Below are 20,327 nucleotides of genomic sequence, written 5' to 3'. Positions count from 1 at the left end.
TGGATGCGACGCTGGAGCATCCTGGATTACGCCGGACATGGAGGGCTTTTTGGGGCTGATTAAAGTGGTGAACCAGGGAATGTGTGTGTGTTTTTTATTTCCAATAAAGGATTTTTTCGGGCATGTGTGTTTATTTACTGTAATTTACAGATTAATCATGGAGGGTGTCTCATAGACGCCTGACATGATTAATCTAGGACACTTATTGGCAGCTATGGGCTGCCAATAACTCCTTATTACCCCGATTTGCCAACGCACCAGGGCAAATCGGGAAGAGCCGGGTACAGCCCCAGAACTGTCGCATCTAATGTATGCGGCAATTCTGGGCGGCTGTTGGCTGATATTGTTAGGCTGGGGGGCTCCCCATAACGTGGAGCTCCCCATCCTGAGAATACCAGCTTTCAGCCGTATGGCTTTATCTGGCTGGTTTTAAAATTGGGGGGGGACCGCACGCCGTTTTTTTTAATTATTTAATTATTTATTTCACTACACAGTATAGACACGCCCACCGGCTGCTGTGATTGGGTGCAGTGTGACACCTGTCACTCAGCGTGGGGGACGTGTCTCACTGTAACCAATCATAGGCGCCGGTGGGCGGGGTAAGCAGGGAATACGAGATTGTTTAATGGGCGGCCGGCTTTTTCAAAACAGTAAAAGCCGCCGGAGCAGTCTGAATGCCGTGCAGCGCCGGGGATCGGGGATCGGTGAGTATATGAGAGAGGGCTGCTCAATTCAGTTACTCAGGAGTTTAGCGGTCACCGGTGAGTCTTCACAGGTGACCGCTAATCAGGACGCGACACAGACAGAGCCGCAGCATGACAATGAAGTCGGGTGAAGTTCACCCGAGTTCATTCTGACAGTGCGGCTCTGTCTGTGTCTGCTGTCATCTGCCATTCAGCTCTGCTACATCGCTGTCTGTGTCTGCTGTTAGCGGCCATGTAGCAGAGCTGAATGGCAGATGACATAGTAAAAACGCATCCCTACACATTACACACGCTTGGCAAGACAATAAATAAAAAAAAAAAGGGTGCCCAATGCATACGTCACAGAACACATGATCTAAAGGATCGCACACAAAATTGATCAATTTAACATAGGCTACTAACGCACGTGTGACAGCAAATGAACGACCTACGTGCAATCTCATTCAATCGCATATGCAACCTGGGCGTGTCACATCGCATACGAGATCGCATACCTAATTGTAAGGTGTAAAGCTGGCTTTAGACTGTAAAATCTGGTAAAGATCTCCTTGGAGTTGGATATATACTTACAGAATCTACAAATATTAGAATAACCATAAATATCCCAGAATTTTCAATGGAGGGTGATCGATTATCTGCTTATACTTAAATTACATTCTTTAGGTCACTATAGATCTCTTCATCGACATTTGTATGATATAAAAAAACAGTTTGGTTTAAAATATTCTTTTATTGTTAAATCTTATTACTTTGCTTTAAGGGACACCACTAATACTATATGTTGCTGATTTGTTCCCCAAACCTACCAAAAAACAAGGATTAAGTCTATAGACTTGTATTTGAAAATAACATGTAAAAGATTTTCAGCCCTGAGAAAGCTGAGCAAATTATGCATAGAAAAATTATACTCCAAAAAGATAAGCAGAAGTAATTAAATCCGAATACTATATGATAAGAGAAAAACAAGGTAACAGTGAACTACGGCAGAGTTAATGAAGTGAAGTCATGGATTGCTAATTTCCACCTGTGTAAACTTCTATCAATGATTAATTATGTTTCCAATGACTTGCAAAAACACTTCTTTTACTAAAACAAACAAATGAAGATTTTTGTCTATCTCCCAAAAGGCAGAGACCTACCGGAGTGGAGTGGACAGTGCAAGCGGTGAACTCTCATACCGGCCACCCGCACACGCCCGCACACAGTATCAGCACTTTTGCTTCTGCTGTGGATAGTGCAGGCGGAGACCTCTCACACCGGCCACCAGCACACACAACCACACACTGTATCAGCACTTCTGCTTCTGCTGTGGACAGTGCAGGCGGTGACCTCTCACACAGGCCACACGCACACACCCGCACACTGTATCAGCACTTCTGCTTCTGCTGTGGATAGTGCAGGCTGTGACCTCTCACACCGGCCACACGCACACACCCGCACACAGTATCAGCACTTCTGCTTCTGCTGTGGATAGTGCAGGCGGTGACCTCTCACACCGGCCACACGCACACACCCACACACTGTATCAGCACTTCTGCTTCTGCTGTGGACAGTGCAGGCTGTGACCTCTCACAGCAGCCACACGCACACACACACAAACTGTATCAGCACTTCTGCTTCTGCTGTGGACAGTGCAGGCTGTGACCTCTCACAGCAGCCACACGCACACACGCGCACACAGTATCAGCACTTCTGCTTCTGCTGTGGACAGTCAGGCAGTGACCTCTCACACCGGCCACACGCACACACACACAAACTGTATCAGCACTTCTGCTTCTGCTGTGGACAGTCAGGCAGTGACCTCTCACACCGGCCACACGTACACACCCGCACACTGTATCAGCACTTCTGCTTCTGCTGTGGACAGTGCAGGCTGTGACCTCTCACACCGGCCACCCGCACACACCCGCACACAGTATCAGCACTTCTGCTTCTGCTGTGGACAGTGCAGGCAGTGACCTCTCACACCGGCCACTCGCACACACCCGCACACTGTATCAGCACTTCTGCTTCTGCTGTGGACAGTGCAGGCGGTGACCTCTTACACCGGCCACACGCACGCCCGCACACAGTATCAGCACTTCTGCTTCTGCTGTGGACAGTGCAGGCGGTGACCTCTTAAACCGGCCACACGCACGCCCGCACACAGTATCAGCACTTCTGCTTCTGCTGTGGACAGTCAGGCAGTGACCTCTCACACCGGCCACCCGCACACACCCGCACACAGTATCAGCACTTCTGCTTCTGCTGTGGACATTCAGGCAGTGACCTCTCACACCGGCCACACGCACACACCCGCACACAGTATCAGCACTTCTGCTGTGGACAGTGCAGGCTGTGACCTCTCACACCGGCCACCTGCACACACCCACACACAGTATCAGCACTTCTGCTTCTGCTGTGGACAGTGCAGGCGGTGACCTCTCACACCGGCCACCAGCACACACCTGCACACAGTATCAGCACTTCTGCTTCTGCTGTGGACAGTGCAGGCCGTGACCTCTCACACCGGCCACACGCACACACCCGCACACAGTATCAGCACTTCTGCTTCTGCTGTGGATAGTGCAGGCTGTGACCTCTCACACCGGCCACCCGCACACACCCGCAGACAGTATCAGCACTTCTGCTTCTGCTGTGGACAGTGCAGGCTGTGACCTCTCACACCGGCCACACGCACACACGCGCACACAGTATCAGCACTTCTGCTTCTGCTGTGGACAGTGCAGGCCGTGACCTCTCACACCGGCCACCAGCACACACCTGCACACAGTATCAGCACTTCTGCTTCTGCTGTGGACAGTGCAGGCCGTGACCTCTCACACCGGCCACCAGCACACACCTGCACACAGTATCAGCACTTCTGCTTCTGCTGTGGACAGTGCAGGTTGTGACCTCTCATACCGGCCACCCGCACACACCCGCACACAGTATCAGCACTTCTGCTTCTGCTGTGGACAGTGCAGGTTGTGACCTCTCATACCGGCCACCCGCACACACCCGCACACAGTATCAGCACTTCTGCTTCTGCTGTGGACAGTGCAGGCGGTGACCTCTCACACCGGCCACCAGCACACACCCGCACACAGTATCAGCACTTCTGCTTCTGCTGTGGACAGTCAGGCGGTGACCTCTCACACCGGCCACCAGCACACACCCGCACACAGTATCATCACTTCTGCTTCTGCTGTAGACAGTCAGGCTGTGACCTCTCACACCGGCCACCAGCACACACCCGCAAACAGTATCAGCACTTCTTCTGCTTCTGCTGTGGACAGTGCAGGCTGTGACCTCTCACACCGGCCACCAGCACACACCCGCACACAGTATCAGCACTTCTGCTTCTGCTGTGGACAGTCAGGCGGTGACCTCTCACACCGGCCAAACCCACACACCCGCACACAGTATCAGCATTTCTGCTTCTGCTGTAGACAGTCAGGCGGTGACCTCTCACACCGGCCACCAGCACACACCCGCACACAGTATCATCACTTCTGCTTCTGCTGTAGACAGTCAGGCTGTGACCTCTCACACCGGCCACCCGCACACACCCGCACACAGTATCATCACTTCTGCTTCTGCTGTGGACAGTGCTGGCTGTGACCTCTCAAACCGGCCACCAGCACACACCTGCACACAGTATCAGCACTTCTGCTTCTGCTGTGGACAGTGCAGGCGGTGACCTCTCACACCGGCCACCCGCACACACCCACACACAGTATCAGCACTTCTGCTTCTGCTGTGGACAGTGCAGGCTGTGACCTCTCACACCGGCCACCCGCACACACCCGCACACAGTATCAGCACTTCTGCTTCTGCTGTGGACAGTCAGGCGGTGACCTCTCACACCGGCCACCCGCACACAGTATCAGCACTTCTGCTTCTGCTGTGGACAGTCAGGTGGTGACCTCTCACACCGGCCAAACCCACACACCCGCACACAGTATCAGCACTTCTGCTTCTGCTGTAGACAGTCAGGCGGTGACCTCTCACACCGGCCACCAGCACACACCCGCACACAGTATCAGCACTTCTGCTTCTGCTGTGGACAGTGCAGGCAGTGACCTCTCACACCGGCCACCAGCACACACCCGCACACAGTATCAGCACTTCTGCTTCTGCTGTGGACAGTGCAGGCTGTGATTTTATATGTTGTTGTTCTACATAGAAGAATAATTCATGTATCCCTTTTATACTATGGCTAGTAATTGTTCTTTACTATTGTTAACCACACCACAAAGGTAAAATAGAGGATACATTCACCTGATTAACCCTTGTCAGTAGTGCAGACCCCAATAATGGTGGACTGTTTGCATGCAGCTCCAATCATTCTTTGTTTCTTAAATGTTAGCCAGGATGCTGGACTTTATTTAAAGTGACAGGCGGCTGTTTACCGCCCTGTATCATTATGTCACCCTCTACAACTCCACTCAGTGCAGCTGACAGATAAAAGCAGCTGATTGGCAGTGCGATCACAGGGGGCTCCGAATCAATCTAGACAGAGAGAATGACTTGAAGAATAGGGATACAGCATGTACTTAGTCAGTCACACTATCTGTGCCAGACATCCCTGCAGTGCCAGCAATATGAGACCTGGCAAGAAAATGTCTACCTTTCGAGAGAGCGGCTGTTAACCCTTGTCAGCTATTGGAGCTTTATTATACATATTTAATAAGAAAACATCAAATGGATAGATTCAGTAGGACAATCATGGCGTGGTTAAGCCAATCTCTTTCTGTCAGCTTACTGGTCTACTACCAAGATCTACTCAAAAGTGTATGACAGCTTGGTTGTACCCCTTCAGTCTTCTTGCAATTGCATCCAAATCATTAAACTTTTATTCGGTAGCCTATGTAATGTGTCTGAAGTTTGAAAATTTTGAATGGCTATCATCATGATGCTCTTCAATCCCATCATTAGGCAATAATGACATTCTGTCTTGTTACTATTAAACCCAAAATGTACTAATAGTTTGCTGTTTTAAGGGAATCTGTCAGTAGGATCAACCCTCCTAATCTGTTTATATGGACATGTAGTACATAGAAAGCTAAATAAAATGTTACCTTGTTATCGGCGATCTGATGTCTTATTGGTACAGAAATAACACGGTAACCAGGAGTAAGGGCTCCTAGACTGGCCCTCAGTCTAGGAGTCCTAAATTGTCCCTTATGCCAGAGGTAAGCTCGATGGTAGCCATGTCTAGACCGCCAGTGTGACCCTAAGACTGAGGCCACATGGGAATTAGTGCGAGTCCTCGCATGACACTCGGCTCATGCTCGCAGCACAGCGGGTGCCGAGTATAATGCAAGTGTCATACGACTGTGGTCTGATCGTGCGATCAGACCACAGTTGCGGAGGGGAGGGCCGGCTTTGCGGAGGGGAGGGCCGGCGCTGTGGAGGAGAGGGAGAGATTTATCTCCCTATCTCCTCCTTTGCCAGCTGATGCGAGATTCACACTGCTTTCGCGTTACACTGGTGTATCGCGAGAGCAATGCGATGTTTCTCTCACCCCATAGACTTGAATGGGTGCGAGTGAACCAAGCTCGCATTGCACCCGCAGCATGCTGCAACTGTTTTCTTGGTCCAATTAGGGCTGAGAAAACAATCGCTCATGGGAGATGCCTCATAGAGTAATATTGGTTGGAGTGGAATGCGATTTTTTTTATTGAATTCCACTCGCTCCGTATTACTTGCCGTGTGTGCTGACCCTAACTCCTGAGTTGCCCTGGTCTAACATCTCATCTCCCCCAGCCCCCAAGGAGGGCTGGGACAGGGTTAAAGAATCCCATAAATACTCACAGACAGGTGAAAACAAAAGCTCAAACTCACTGCAAGCACACACAGGGGAAATGACAATATGTGCTCAGGAAGAAATAAAGTATAGGGAGGAAATAAACAAACAACAGGGATATTTCCACCGCATATAACAGTTCACCAACAACTGGGTCACCCCGCACAAAGACCGATTACGCTGGAGCAAGTTTAGAGCTATCTTTGGCATGTGAGGCTAGGTTGCGTCATCTTTTAAATAGTGTAGGCGACAGTGATAGGACGTCAGCAACCAGTGACCACAGCAGCTATTCAACAGGAAATAACTCCTGCTAAACCGAAGACCAGAGAGCACAAAACAGTTGACTCCTGACTGACTGGCTGAGAAACTAAGATGCATCAGGTTGCCTGCCAGACTCCGCAATGTGAACAGAGTCTAGAGTCACCATGACACTTATTCCAGAGAAATCCATGTTTTTCTTATATGTAAATGAGCTCTTCCAGGCTATGGCCCAGACAATGATCTTCCTGAGAATCTGAATTCAGAGATTATTTTTAATAAAAGAAGGCATCACCAGTAACAGTGTGAGACATGAAATCAACAAAGAGCAGAAGTGAACTTTTCTTATCGTACTATTTTAAGGAGCCATCGGCATGCCAGTGACATGATGGTGGATCGCCGATGGGTTACTATGACAGCAGAGGGTTTGTTAAAGATCTTGGTGCTTGTCATAGCAGTGCTTCTTTGAAACCATGTCTGTGGCCGGGCTTCAAAGGAGACTGTGATTTTCACTATATGCACCAATGCTGTGTTTGGCAGGGAGTCTCGGCTCACATGCACCAATATAAGTCTACACTCGCATGTCATCCAACTGCAGTGCAACATACACAGAGACAGGGTATAGAGGAGAAGAAAGTGTTTCCTCCCTCTTCTCTGCAGCTGTGACCCGATCACAAGATCTGATCACAGCCGCATGATCCTCAGATGAAGGCTCGCAGTAGAGGGTCATTGGCATATTGCTTACAATGCTCTTGCATCAGAAGCTATGCCTAAGTGGAGCCAAGGCCTAACATCCATAATTTGCAAATGAAGCTGTCTTTCTTCTCAATAGGCACACAGCCAACCTGGCCTTCCCATGCAGCCTTGGCTTCTTGTGAAGACCTACATATTTAGGCATCTTGATGCACAATTATTCACCCGCTTGGAACTGGGCTTCAAGCTTCAATAAACCATGCCACCTATGCCACACATCCACCAATGCCAACGCCGGATATGTAAGGGGCTCTCCAAACCTAGTGTTGTGGCAGGATTCGCAGCACAGCTATAAGCCTAAACGTTGGGTCGGCTGTATCACTATAAAAAAAAAAAAATATGAAAGGAGTCAACTCGTTCCCAAAAGAGAAAGCATCTGCCTGGGATTGCTTAATTTATGCAGCTTTAGCTGAAAAGAAAAAGAAAAAAAAAACTAAAAGTCTGATACCTTAAAGTCTACAGTGAGTTATTACATTCAGTACTTACTTAGTGGATACCGATTTCTCACTTTTCCGGCTATAAATTTCCATTATCAGTTCTGTCTTTTAAACAAGTCACTGTGCTAAAGGTATAATTGTCACAGGTTTGTCAGGTTACTGTGGCAACCCAGATAACAGTTTGTTAGGTTTTCGCCATAACCCTGGCATCTGTACAGTGTTGATATCTTGTTCTCAGCATGAGGATAATTAATAGCAAATAGCTGACATTGCCTGGGCAATGAGTGACAGATCCCTGTCCTTTCTGCATGTGCAAGTCAATTTGTACAGTCACAGACCACTAGACCAGGACTCGTCAATCTGTACGGCCGTCCCTACTGGTGGGGAGGCCCCTGCTACTAATGATGCACAGCCTGGGAAGCAGTTTTGATCATACGCTTCCCATTTACTTGTTTCACTGTACAGATTCTTACAAATGCGGTGCTTTCTCGAGATGAGTGAATTAATAGGATGCAAATCAAATGCAAGTCAAATTCAAACAGTTGACGTTAGGATTTACACAAATGGAGCAAAAAAATGTCCATTGACATTTTACACAGAGCAGAAGATTACATCATCAGGAAGCATGGCTGTACAGGCTTCTCCATAATGCTTTTGAGCTATCACTTCATGTTATAGTACAATCAATCAGGAGGGACTATCATAGCCTGTAAAAAAGCCAAGGGAGGGAATGCATCAGCCATATTAGGACGAATCTGTGCAGGGAGAGGATGTGATGAGCTCACAGCTTAGTAATAAAGAAAGCCATAAAACACTGGACAATTATGCTGAATAACTGTAGCAGTGAAAAAGATGAGTGTAGTAGTCTGTGAATAATAAAAAGATTCAATTAATAGGAAGGGAGAAAGAAAGATAGAAAAGGCAGCAACAGTACCAATGTGATTGATCAGTGATTAAGGGTAGTTAACAGTTGTCTTGCTGCCTGCATTTGAATTACACAATTTTTTTTAATTCTGCATGCTCAAAAAAGCAGCAAGTCAATATTCACCCAATATTCACCCAATATTAAAAAAAATCTAAACTCTTTGCCTGTCTGAGAACATGTGGTTGTCACAAGCAACTGTGCTATGTTTTGCACCTAATAATATGAATAATCACTCTAGCCTGTCCATCTTGTAATAAATATACATTGCTACCTGGCCTGCCACCTCTGGCCCTACATAACTGAACTTCTTCTTGCCTGTCCCATCATATTCTTTACTGTGCAGTTGCTGCTGCTGTCACCAAGTCTATACAGCTACACATGTCCAGCATGTTAATTATTTTCTATAGCTATGTTGAACCAATGCTGCAAGGGCTGCAAGTGCAGGTCTCACATAGCAGGACATTTCCCTGCATGTTCTGTGACGTCCTGGCAAAACCAGGTAGTCATAATAGTAGTCCACCCTCCTTGACACCACCAAAACCCCACACCCGGGTACAACACACAGCCATTAAAGCCTAGCCACCCCCTCATGATAATAAGGATACACCAGTGGGCGGGATCAGGCGGATGAGAACGCCCACCTAGGGGTCATGAGATGTCAGGGGCGGGAACATAGTAGTTAAGTTCTAGTCAAGAGAGAGTTGACAAGGGAAGTAAAGTACAGACTGAGAAGTGTAGTCAGGGGTAAGGGCCCTTGGACTACCCGGCTAGGTGGCAGACAGTGAACAGGGCCACATGCGATGGAGATCCAGTCACGGGAGACCTTAAGTGGACCGGGGCAGGATTGCAGCCCGCCGGTGCCGACAACGGGAATCTGGTCCGGAGGCCATGCACAGACGGGGTGCCTGGACCCTAGGACAAGGATGGTTGCATGCACCTTGTTAATCAACCAGCAGAGGACAAGGTTTCAGGCCTCGTTCTCCAGAAACCCAGAGAGCAAAACGGAAGCCCAACGCAGGAGATAGGGTGTCCATCAGAACCCACAGAAATCCCAAGGGTTAGATTTCACAGGCCATAGCTCCCAAACATAAACAGTACCGGGTGTGGACCTCCCCGTTCCAAGCAGAGTCGTCCTACAGAAGAGAAAAACACAGAGTGCAGAAGGAAGGGACACCTGTTTGCTACACCCGGGTGGGGGACCCGAATACACCCCCCCCAATGGCGACCGGTCACTGGCAACTTGGTTTGCCACTGGACTTGTGTGTGATTACTGAACTGTGAGTACACCATTGATCCCCGGTGCAACCCGGCACGCCACCTCCAGCAGCCATTACTCCCGTGCACCAACAACGGGCCCCGGGACTACACCTCCCCTGCCCGTGGAGGGGATCCCATCTTGCTGCCCCGCTCCATCAGTCCCGGGCGCCTCATCACCAGGCAGCGGCGGTGTCACCATCCCTCACCGCAACCCACGGGTGGCATCACCGACACATCAAATCCCCTGTAAATATCCCCCCTTCTGACGGTTGTGAGGATGGATGGCTGTGCGAGCCCGGGTCCGGTCACCACTCGAGCCGAAGCAGCGACCACGGATCTGAGTGACCCAAAGAAGCGGCAGCGGCCACAACAGTTCCATCATATTCTATGGGTGGTTGCTGTTGATGCCACTGATGTCATCATGTTATATCTATATTGTACTGCAGTTGCCAAGGCTGCAAGTACTGACCTTACATTGCTAGACATCTACTTGCTTTTACCATTTTCTTCTTTGCTGTGTGGTTGTTACCACTTCCACTAGACAGCCACAAATCTCCTGTCCGTCCCTTATATTACATCTATGCTGTGCTGCAGCTATCAGTGCAGGCTTTCCACAGCCTGACAACTGCTCGTCTGTCTCATCCCATTCTATACTATGTTATTGCTACTGCCACTGCTAGACAAACATTTCCTGCCTGTCCAAGAGGTTCTAAAGCTATATTATTCTAAAGCTTGGTACCTTACACTGCACCAGGTAGATAGAAATAAAAAGGCTCCCAAAAATGATAGTTTTTGCATGCTTCTTCACTTTCAAAACAGCAAAAATATTGCTGCTTCCAAAAAAAGGATCATTTTTGGACAACTTGTTAAAAAGCCATTGGTTATTCATTATCTGAACTGCAAATCTTTTTCTGTTTCCAAAAAATGAAAAAAATTGTGCAACTTGTTGAAAAATTAATGCTTTTTTTAATTTTCTAAGCAGTAAACATATTGCTGCTCCCAAAAAGGGATAACTTTGGAAAGGTCTTTTAAAAACTATAGCTTCTTCACTTTCCAGACAACAATCCTGTTGTTGTTTCTCAGAAGGGATCGGATTTTGACCCCCAGCTGTCAAAAAGCCATGTCTTTTTCAGCACACATACCTTCTTTATAAACACTGGGACCACAGGCATCGGCCTCCCACCTTTGCTCTCAGCGCTCTCAGTACCCAGGAAGCATCCGATGCTACTATATTTAGTTAACATACATTGTGCAATACATAATAATAATATAGGAAGAAGTGGGGTCATAATAAACTATATAACATGTTATAGGACCATCATAATGTATATACATGGAGCTGTAGGGACCATCATATTAGACGCCCTGGACCCCAGGGGTCACAGGTAACAACACCTACCACATTACACACACCCCCATCCCCTGTGAGGATACACCCATCACCCGAAAGGGAGACCTGATGCCTTCCTCAGGGCCAGTAGGGCACACCAGGTGGGCGGAGTCAGGCAGAAAGGCACGCTCACCAAGGACACTACTGCCCTGAGGCAGGAAATACAAGGAGTTTTTGAAGTTGTACAGTGACAGTGAGAGGAGTGGAGTTGCAGAGCTGTCAGGGACCCGGGAAGGAGCCTGGGACCCTTGAAACGTCAGGCAGGCAGACGGTGGTGGCCGTCTGCAGGAGTACCGGTACAGCAACCGGCGGAACTGTAGGGACCGGGCCAGGGTTGGAGTTTGCCGGCCCTGAACCGGAGAGACAACCGTGTACCGGAGCACCAGAAACCGGGTACTCAGACCCCATCCTAGCTTAGAAGCCACTGAGTTTAGGCAAATTGACTGATTGCTAGCTGGACCTCACGGGTTCATCCACACCCAAAGTCCAGAAAGAAGGCAAAAACCCACTGATACCGGGTGAGAGGGCTCCACCGGCAGCTCAACACCGGGGAGCGGGCTACCACTGTCCAGGTAGGGGAGCCGAAAAACCACAACAAGAGGTGCAAGGGAAAGGGGCCACCATCAACCTCACAGGGGACACAAGCAGCCGGCTGCGGGACCCGACCATACCCGAACTTTGGTTTACCAGTGACTCTGAGTGTGAATTAATTGTGAGTACACCAGTGCCATCCGGGCACAACACTACACCGCAGCACGGCACCCTGCACCCCGACAACAACACCGTTGCCATCAGTCCCCCAACCGGGCCCCGGGACACACCGCCCCTACCCACGGAGGGGCTAACATCTAGGCTGCGGCCACAACACCGATCCCGGGAATACCCTCCACTCCAGCCGCAGCGGTGGTGCATCCCATCACCACGACCCGTGGGTGGCGTCACGACCCATCCGACGACAACGCGGCCCCCAGCTGCGGACCTTGTCCAACACCACCACCACCACCCCACTACCTCCCCTAAACAGAGTGACGTGGCCCCCGGTCCGGAGGCGCTCGTGCCACCGACAACCCGAGCCCGGACCTCGAGAGGCTCGGCCCGAGCAGCGGAGAAGCGGCTGGGCCCTTTTCAGGGCGGTACACATCGAATCTTCTGGCGTCACGAACAGGATTCGGACAGTCCACTTACCTGTGGAAGTGTGCCTTAGAAGTATCCGTCAGCGGCGTCCTGCCGAAAAAGTTGAAGTTCCACCATCTTGGCGCGAACGTTTCCCGCTCGAGTCGTCTTCCCCGAGCAGTAAAGGCGCGAAAGTTAAGCCCCGCCCCCGAAGGAGGAGTGCTAGGAGAAAACCAAGGGGGAGGCGGGCGAGAACATGTCGGCACCCAGCGGAGATGATGGGATAGCACAAGCCGCCTGAGCAGCGGCGCCCGACGGCGGGGATGCGGTCATCCCTGCTCCGGTCGCACGGAGCGGAGGAGGCCGCGGGTCCGGCGGTCGCTCAGGTAATGTCGATCTCCCTGCCCTATGTGCCTGGTGCAGCCTGGCTACCCCAGTATGACGGGAAGCCTGATACGTTTCAGGCTTTCCAGAAAAAGATATGCTCGGTTCTCGACCTGTATGCCATGACTGGCAAGCAGCGTGCGGTGGTAGTCTTAGGGCAGCTGACTGGGGAGGCTGAGCAGGAGACGGAGACTTGGGCTGACGCGGACTGGGCCTCTGTGACCACTATCTTTGAAAAGCTTCAGGCCGCCTTTGAGACTCGCACCGCAGCCGAACTCCGGATGCAGTTTTACCACTGCCGGCAGCGGTCAGCAGACAGCATCAGAGACTACGCCTTACATCTGCAGATGGCCCTCTGAACCGTGAAGCGGGTAGATACCATCAGTGAGGCCGATAGCAACAAAATGTTGGTGGAGCAGTTCCAACGGGGCTTGGGGTCTGCCGAAGACCACAAGCAGCTGCGGCTGTGGACCCTCGAGCACCCTGATCTAGACTTTGCAGTAGTGAAAAAGCGGGCAATCAAGGCCCTGCAGCCCCTGGAGCTTAACCCCCCAGACGCGGCCCCCTGGCCGGCTGCCACCGCTCCTGTCGCTGTACTACCCCCACTGTTGTCCCTACCGGCCCCGGCTGCACCTGCTGGGGCGAGAGACGAACTGGCTCATAAGGTGCAAAGCATGAATGAGGATCCTCCCCGTGTGATCGCCGCACTCAAGCTTCCGTCGAGAATCAAGCCCCTGGAGACCATCCAGCTCGCCGACCGCCCCAAGGATGTCCCGTGGATGCAGCGGAGGAGAGCCAATGACCCCCGGTATGGGCCGCCGGTGTGCTACCGGTGTAACCAGCCTGGCCATTATGCTCGTCGCTGTCCGTTAAATGAGCAACCCCTGGGGCCAAGGGCCAATCCTCAGGAGTAGACCCCCATGGCCCGGCGGACTGGCGGAATCGGTATGTTGGAGCCCGCCTATCATCTCGGTGGCAGTGGATGGGGTCCCGACCACAGCCTTACTGAACACTGGATTGCAGGTAACGACCATGTATTGGGATGACAGTGAACTTAGCCCTCCCGATAGTAGCATGACTGTTGTTACAGCTAACGGACTCCCTATGACTCAAGTGGGGCTTAAGGAAGTAACCCCGACTATGGGAAGGACAGAACTGAAGCGCCAGGGAATGATTGTAGTACTGCATGAGTCTAGTGACGGTAACCCGAAGATAGTGTTAGGGACGAATGTGATGGAGCACTGCATGGGTGAGGTGTTCAGCTTGCTGCAGGAGTTGTCCGCCACGGCAGGAGGGGGCCGGCAGAGGGCACTCCAGTGCGGGATCCGGGCCCTCCTACAGCGACAGCAAGTGAACCTGACAGGTAGAGAGATTGGTGGTGCGTGGGTGATGGATGTGGCACCCCTGGTGGTGCCGCCCAGGAGCGAAATGATGATCTGGTGCAGAGCAGCAGTCGGCCCCCAGGGGCGGGATTACCCGGCCCACTGTAATGGCCGCCAGAGGGGTGATTGACGTCAAGAAGGGGAGAGTGCCGGTGAGAGTGCTGAACTGTGGAGAGGAAGAAGTTAGGCTCCCCCGCTACGCCACTATAGCTAAGCTGTTCACCATAGACACCCACGCCATCCACGAGACCACTCCCACTGTCCCTGCACTGACACTAGCCACAATACATCACTCTTAAGCCCGTTTCACACGTCAGTGAAAAACACTGACGTTCTTCACTGATGTGTAAAACACGCACATGTCCCTCCGTGTTCCATGATTCACGGCACACGTGGGTTGTCCATGTGCAATCCTTCATCCGTGATCCCGTGATTGCATATGGACATTACTCACCTGCCTTCACTGCTGCTGTCCATGGTACTGAACTCCTCGGCTCTCCAGCGTCCGCCCACCGCTCTAAGCACCTACTTCCTGGTCAGCATTTCCTGCTCTCATGAATATTCATGAGCCAGGCAGGAGCTGCCGAGAGCGGAGCAGGCACAGCGAATCGCAGGCAAGGTAAGTTGAAAATTTTGAATATTTAATATGTCCGTGATTTTCTTGTACATGTGTCACTGATCACACACGGATCACACCATAGTGTGGTCCGTGGGTCATCAGTGATGCCAGACAAAAACTGACATGTCTCTGTGCAGAATCACAGCCAAGGGTGCACGCTGCAAGGAGACACGTTCAGTGAGAAATCACTGATGTGTGAGCAGACCCATTGATTATAATGGGTCTGCATATGTCAGTGATTCTGGTACGTTTTAAAAAAAGCACAAACGTACCAGAATCACTGACGTGTGAAAGGGGCCTTAAAGCCAGAGGCCTGGTGCCGGAAGCTACATGTCGGCACCGAATCTACCCCAGCACATCACAAAGAGGGGGTATACCGGGTGGTTCAGGAGTACGGGCAAGTTTTTAACAAACATGCGCTAGACTTCGGGAGGATTAAGGGGATCCAACACTATATCCCAACAGGCACACACCCGCCCAATAAGGAGAGGCACAGGCCAATTTCCCCAGCACATTATCAGTGCGATAAAGATATGCTGCACAACATGAAGGAGGCGAGGGTCATTCGGGATAGTTGTAGTCCCTGGGCAGCCCCACTGGTGCTAGTGAAGAAGAAGGATGGCACCATGAGGATGTGCGTGGACTACCACAAAATCAACCAGATCACACATAAGTCCCCCGCATCGAAAAGTCTCTTGCCGCATTAAAAAACCGCTATTTCTCCACTCTTGATCTCACCAGTGGCTACTGGCAGGTGGCAGTTGCGCCAGAGGACCGTGAGAAAACCGCGTTCACTACCCCGATGGGACTCTGCGAATTCAACAGTATGCCGTTCGGGCTGTGTAATGCCCCGGGGACCTTCCAGAGGTTGATGGAGCGTTGTCTTGGTCATCTTAACTTCAAAACAGTTCTACTGTATCTGGATGATGTGATCGTATACTCCAGGACGTATGAATCCCATCTGGAGCACCTGGCGGAAGTGTTTGCGGCCCTGGCTAAATACGGGATGAAGCTGAAGCCGTCCAAATACCACCTGCTGAAACCCAAAGTGCAGTATCTCGAGCATGTGGTGAGTGCTGAGGGTGTGGCCCCGGACTTGGAGAAGATCACAGCCATCCAGGAATGGCCCCGCCCGACCACAGTGAGAGAGGTCTGACAGTTCTTGGGCCTAGTGGGCTACTACCGCTGCTTCATCAAGGGGTACACGAAAATGGCCTCCCCGATGCAAGATCTCCTCGTGGGAGAGACCAAGGTTGGTAGACCATCCGGGGCACAGTTTGTGTGGGGTGAGCAGCAGGAAGAGTCCTTTCGGCAGCTGAAGTCGGCATTGACAGGAGAGGAGATCCTAGCCTACCCCGATTATGGCCTTCCCTTCGTGTTGTACATGGACGCCAGCAATGTGGGCCTAGGCGCTGTACTGTCCCAGATCCAGGACAGAAAGGAAAAGGTGATCGCCTATGTTAGCCGAAAGCTTCGACCCACCAAGCGAAACCCCAAGAACTACAGCTCCTTCAAACTGGAGTTCCTGACCCTGGTGTGGGCAATAACCGAAAGGTTCAAGCACTACCTGGCCGCAGCAAAGTTCACTACCTACACGGACAACAACCCGTTAACGCACCTGGACACGGCCAAGCTGGGCGCTCTCGAGCAAAGGTGGATGGCTCGGCTGTCTAACTACGACTTCACCGTAAAGTACCAGCGGGCCGGGTGCAAGAACACCAACGCAGACGCCCTATCCAGGATGCCGCATCTATCTGACGAGGGGCGGAAGAGGACCGTCTGGAGGAGATAGAGCTGCCCACGTTCCACCGGCCACAGGAGGAGAAGGCCTGTGTGGCCCAGCAGCAGGTGGACGTCGATCCGCTGCCCAGTCAGGAGTGGCGAGAAGCCCAACACCAGGCGCCTGCGGTCTGGCTGGTTAAGACCCTGCTAGCCCAAGGCATGTGCCGGATGGACCCTGGGGCCCCCTCCGAAGCCCAGCGATTGTGGAAAGAGAGGGACAGCCTGTGCCTGTACCAGCAGAAGTTGTACCGGGAGTTGATCGACCTGAAGACCCACGAGAAGGTTCGCCAGTTGGTGGTGCCTTAGGATTGTGTACCCAAGGTCCTTCGAGCTTATCATGACGGTGCTGGGTACTTCGGGTGGAAGAAGCTGGAGATGCTGTTACGAGAACGGTTCTACTGGAGTGGGATGCGGGATTCCATAGAGGCGTGGTGCCGAGAGTGCGGCACTTGTACGCTGAGAAGACGGGATAAAGCTAGCCAAAGAGCCCCGCTGCAGCCGATTGTTACCCACCAGCCGCTGGAATTGGTTGCCTTGGACAATGTCAATCTTGCGCCCAGCCGAAACGGGTACACCTACTCCTTAACCATCGTGGACCACTACATCAGATTCATGGTGGTCGTCCCGGTAAAAGATCTGACTGGCCGCACCGCTGGCAGGGCTTTTCAAGCCTACTTTTGCCGGCCCCATGGCCACCCGGAAAAGGTGCTTACGGATCAGGGTCCGGCCTTTGAAGTAGAAGTGTTTCAGGAGTTCTGCCACTTGTACGGGTGCAAGAAAATCCGGACCACCCCCTACCATGCCCAGACCAATGGAATGTGTGAGAAAATGAACCATCTGGTCCTAAACCTCCTCAAAACATTGCCCCTGGAAGAGCAGAACTTGTGGCCGGAGAAGCTGCCCGACTTGGTAGATATGTACAACAACATACCCTGTAGTTCCACAAAGTGTACCTCGGTGTACCTGATGAGGGCCCGACCCGGATGATTGCCGGTAGACTTAGAGATGGGCTTGGAAGCGCCCAAAGCCCTACCCTCCACACTAGTTGGGATGCCAAACGCCAAGTACAGTATCGGCGGATTCAGGAGTATGTGGAGCGGAACCTGCGTCAGAGCCGGGAGAAGCAGGAACAGCGCATTAACCAACGAGCTCCGGCTACTCCCTTCAAACGAGGAGATGTGGTGCTGAAGCGTAAACACAGAACCCATAAGCTTGACGATCAGTGGGAGAGGACCCCGTATGTTATACAGCCCACCGGATGGGAGAATGAGAAGACCTACCTGATCAGCCGTGACCAGGGAAGGACCGTGGCTACCGTTTCCAGGAACCACTTGAAGAGATGCTCGGATCCCCTGAGGCCGGTAGAAGAGGCCCCAGTTCCCGTTCCCCGTGGTGAAGCAACAAAGAAAGGGGTGATCCATACCGTTATGGGAGATTTTCCAGCAGACTGGCCCATGCAGAATGGTGCGGTGATTGTTCCCGTGATAATGTTCCCGCAACCCGCGGAAGAAGTGGAGACGGAAATGCCCGCCAAAGAACCAGCAGAGCCAGTGCCCAGGGATGCACCTACCTCCAGTCCCCCTAGGCCTCTACCTACTCTGCCCGACACCCGGGAAGAGGGACCTGTTGTCCCCGCTCTCCCGTTACCTTCCATTGACACTCCAGTACTGAGACGATCCTCCCGCCCCAACCTAGGTAGGCCCTCGCTTAGGTACAGGGAGACTGCTATTTAGAGGTGCGAGATTTGATTGTGTATATAAGTTGAATGAACCAGTACCCAATCGACGAGACATTCACCTGATTACGTTAGAAATAAAAATGACCCATCCCCGTTGGGACTTGTGTTTAAAACCCCGGTTTCCCCACTGTTGCGTGAGTGACTGCTAATGGACAAGGCCGTGGACTTGTCGGCCACCCAAAAAGTTTTGGGCTTGTAAATATTGCCCTATCCTGCCCCTTTTAACATGCCTTCCTGTTCCGTTAGCCTCCGGAGAGGCAGATTGGAAGAAGGACCCGCAGCAGAGCAGGCTGGGGTCCGGTCACGACCGGGACCGGTGACCATCCTCCAGGGAGCCCTTTGACAACTGCCGGGTGCGCCGCACCGTACCCGTTCCCGCCTGGGTGATCCGGCTATGTTCCTGTTTCCGGACTGGGGAAAAGGGGTGCTGCCCATTTCTTAGAGGCAGCATCAAGGCTAGGTTGTTTGGGCGCGAAAGGCGGAAGGACATGAACCCGTTCCGTTTAATAAAGTTATGAAACGTTAAAGCAAAATTCCTCCCGTTATGGGAAGACCTTCAGTAACCATAGTTTGTACAAATGTTATTATAATTGTAAATGTTTCCCTTTTTACCGTTTTTAGAGTTCAAAGAAAAATAAAAATAAACCGAAGTTGGTCGGGCAGCCCGCGGACGGTCTGCATTAAACCAAGAGGGTATGTGATGCCCTGGACCCCAGGGGTCACAGGTAACAACACCTACCACATTACACACACACACCCATCCCCTGTGAGGACACACCCGTCACCCAAAAGGGAGACTTGATGCCTTCCTCAGGGCCAGTAGGGCACACCAGGTGGGCGGAGTCAGGCGGAAAGGCAGGCCCACCGAGGAGACTACTGCCCTGAGGCAGGAATTACAAAGAGTTTTTGAAGTTGTACAGTGACAGTGAGAGGAGTGGAGTTGCAGAGCTGTCAGGGACCCGGGTGGGAGCCTGGGACCCTTGAAACGTCAGGCAGGCAGACGGTGGTACCGTAGGGACAGGGCCAGGGTTGGAGCCTGCCGGCCCTGAACCGGGGAGTCAACCGTGTACCGGAGTACCAGAAACCGGGTACTCAGACCCCGTCCAAGCTTAGAAGCCACTGAGTTTAGGCAAATTGACTGATTGCTGGCTGGACCTCACGGGTTAATCCACACCCAAAGTCTCGAAAGAAGGCAAAAGCCCACCGAAACTGGGTGAGAGCCACCGCCAAGGGCCAAATATCCGACAGGGCCAGCGCCTGCAGGCAACTGAGGGCTCCACCGGCAGCTCAACGCTGGGGAGCGGGCTACCACTGTCCAGGCAGGGGAGCCGAAAAACCACAACAAGAGGTGCAAGGGAAAGGGGCCACCATCAACCTCACAGGGGACACAAGCAGCTGGCTGTGGGACCCGACCATACCCGAACTTTGGTTTACCAGTGACTCTGAGTGTGAATTAATCGTGAGTACACCAGTGCCATCCGGGCACGACACTGCACCGCAGCACGGCACCCTGCACCCCGACAACACCGTCGCCATCAGTCCCCCAACCGGGCCCCGGGACACAACGCCCCTACCCACGGAGAGGCTAACATCTAGGGGAGGAAATACCCTCCACTCCAGCCGCAGCAGTGGTGCATCCCGTCACCACAACCCATGGGTGGCGTCACGACCCGTCCGACGACAACGCTGCCCCCGGCTGCGGACCTCGTCCCACACCACCACCACCACCCCACTGCCTCCCCTTAACAGAGCGACGTGGCTCCCGGTCCGGAGGCGCTTGTGCCACCGACAACC

The sequence above is a fragment of the Anomaloglossus baeobatrachus genome, chromosome 9, assembly GCF_048569485.1.
Source record: "Anomaloglossus baeobatrachus isolate aAnoBae1 chromosome 9, aAnoBae1.hap1, whole genome shotgun sequence".
NCBI classification, from domain to species: domain Eukaryota; kingdom Metazoa; phylum Chordata; class Amphibia; order Anura; family Aromobatidae; genus Anomaloglossus; species Anomaloglossus baeobatrachus.
This window is presented reverse-complemented; position numbering follows the sequence as displayed.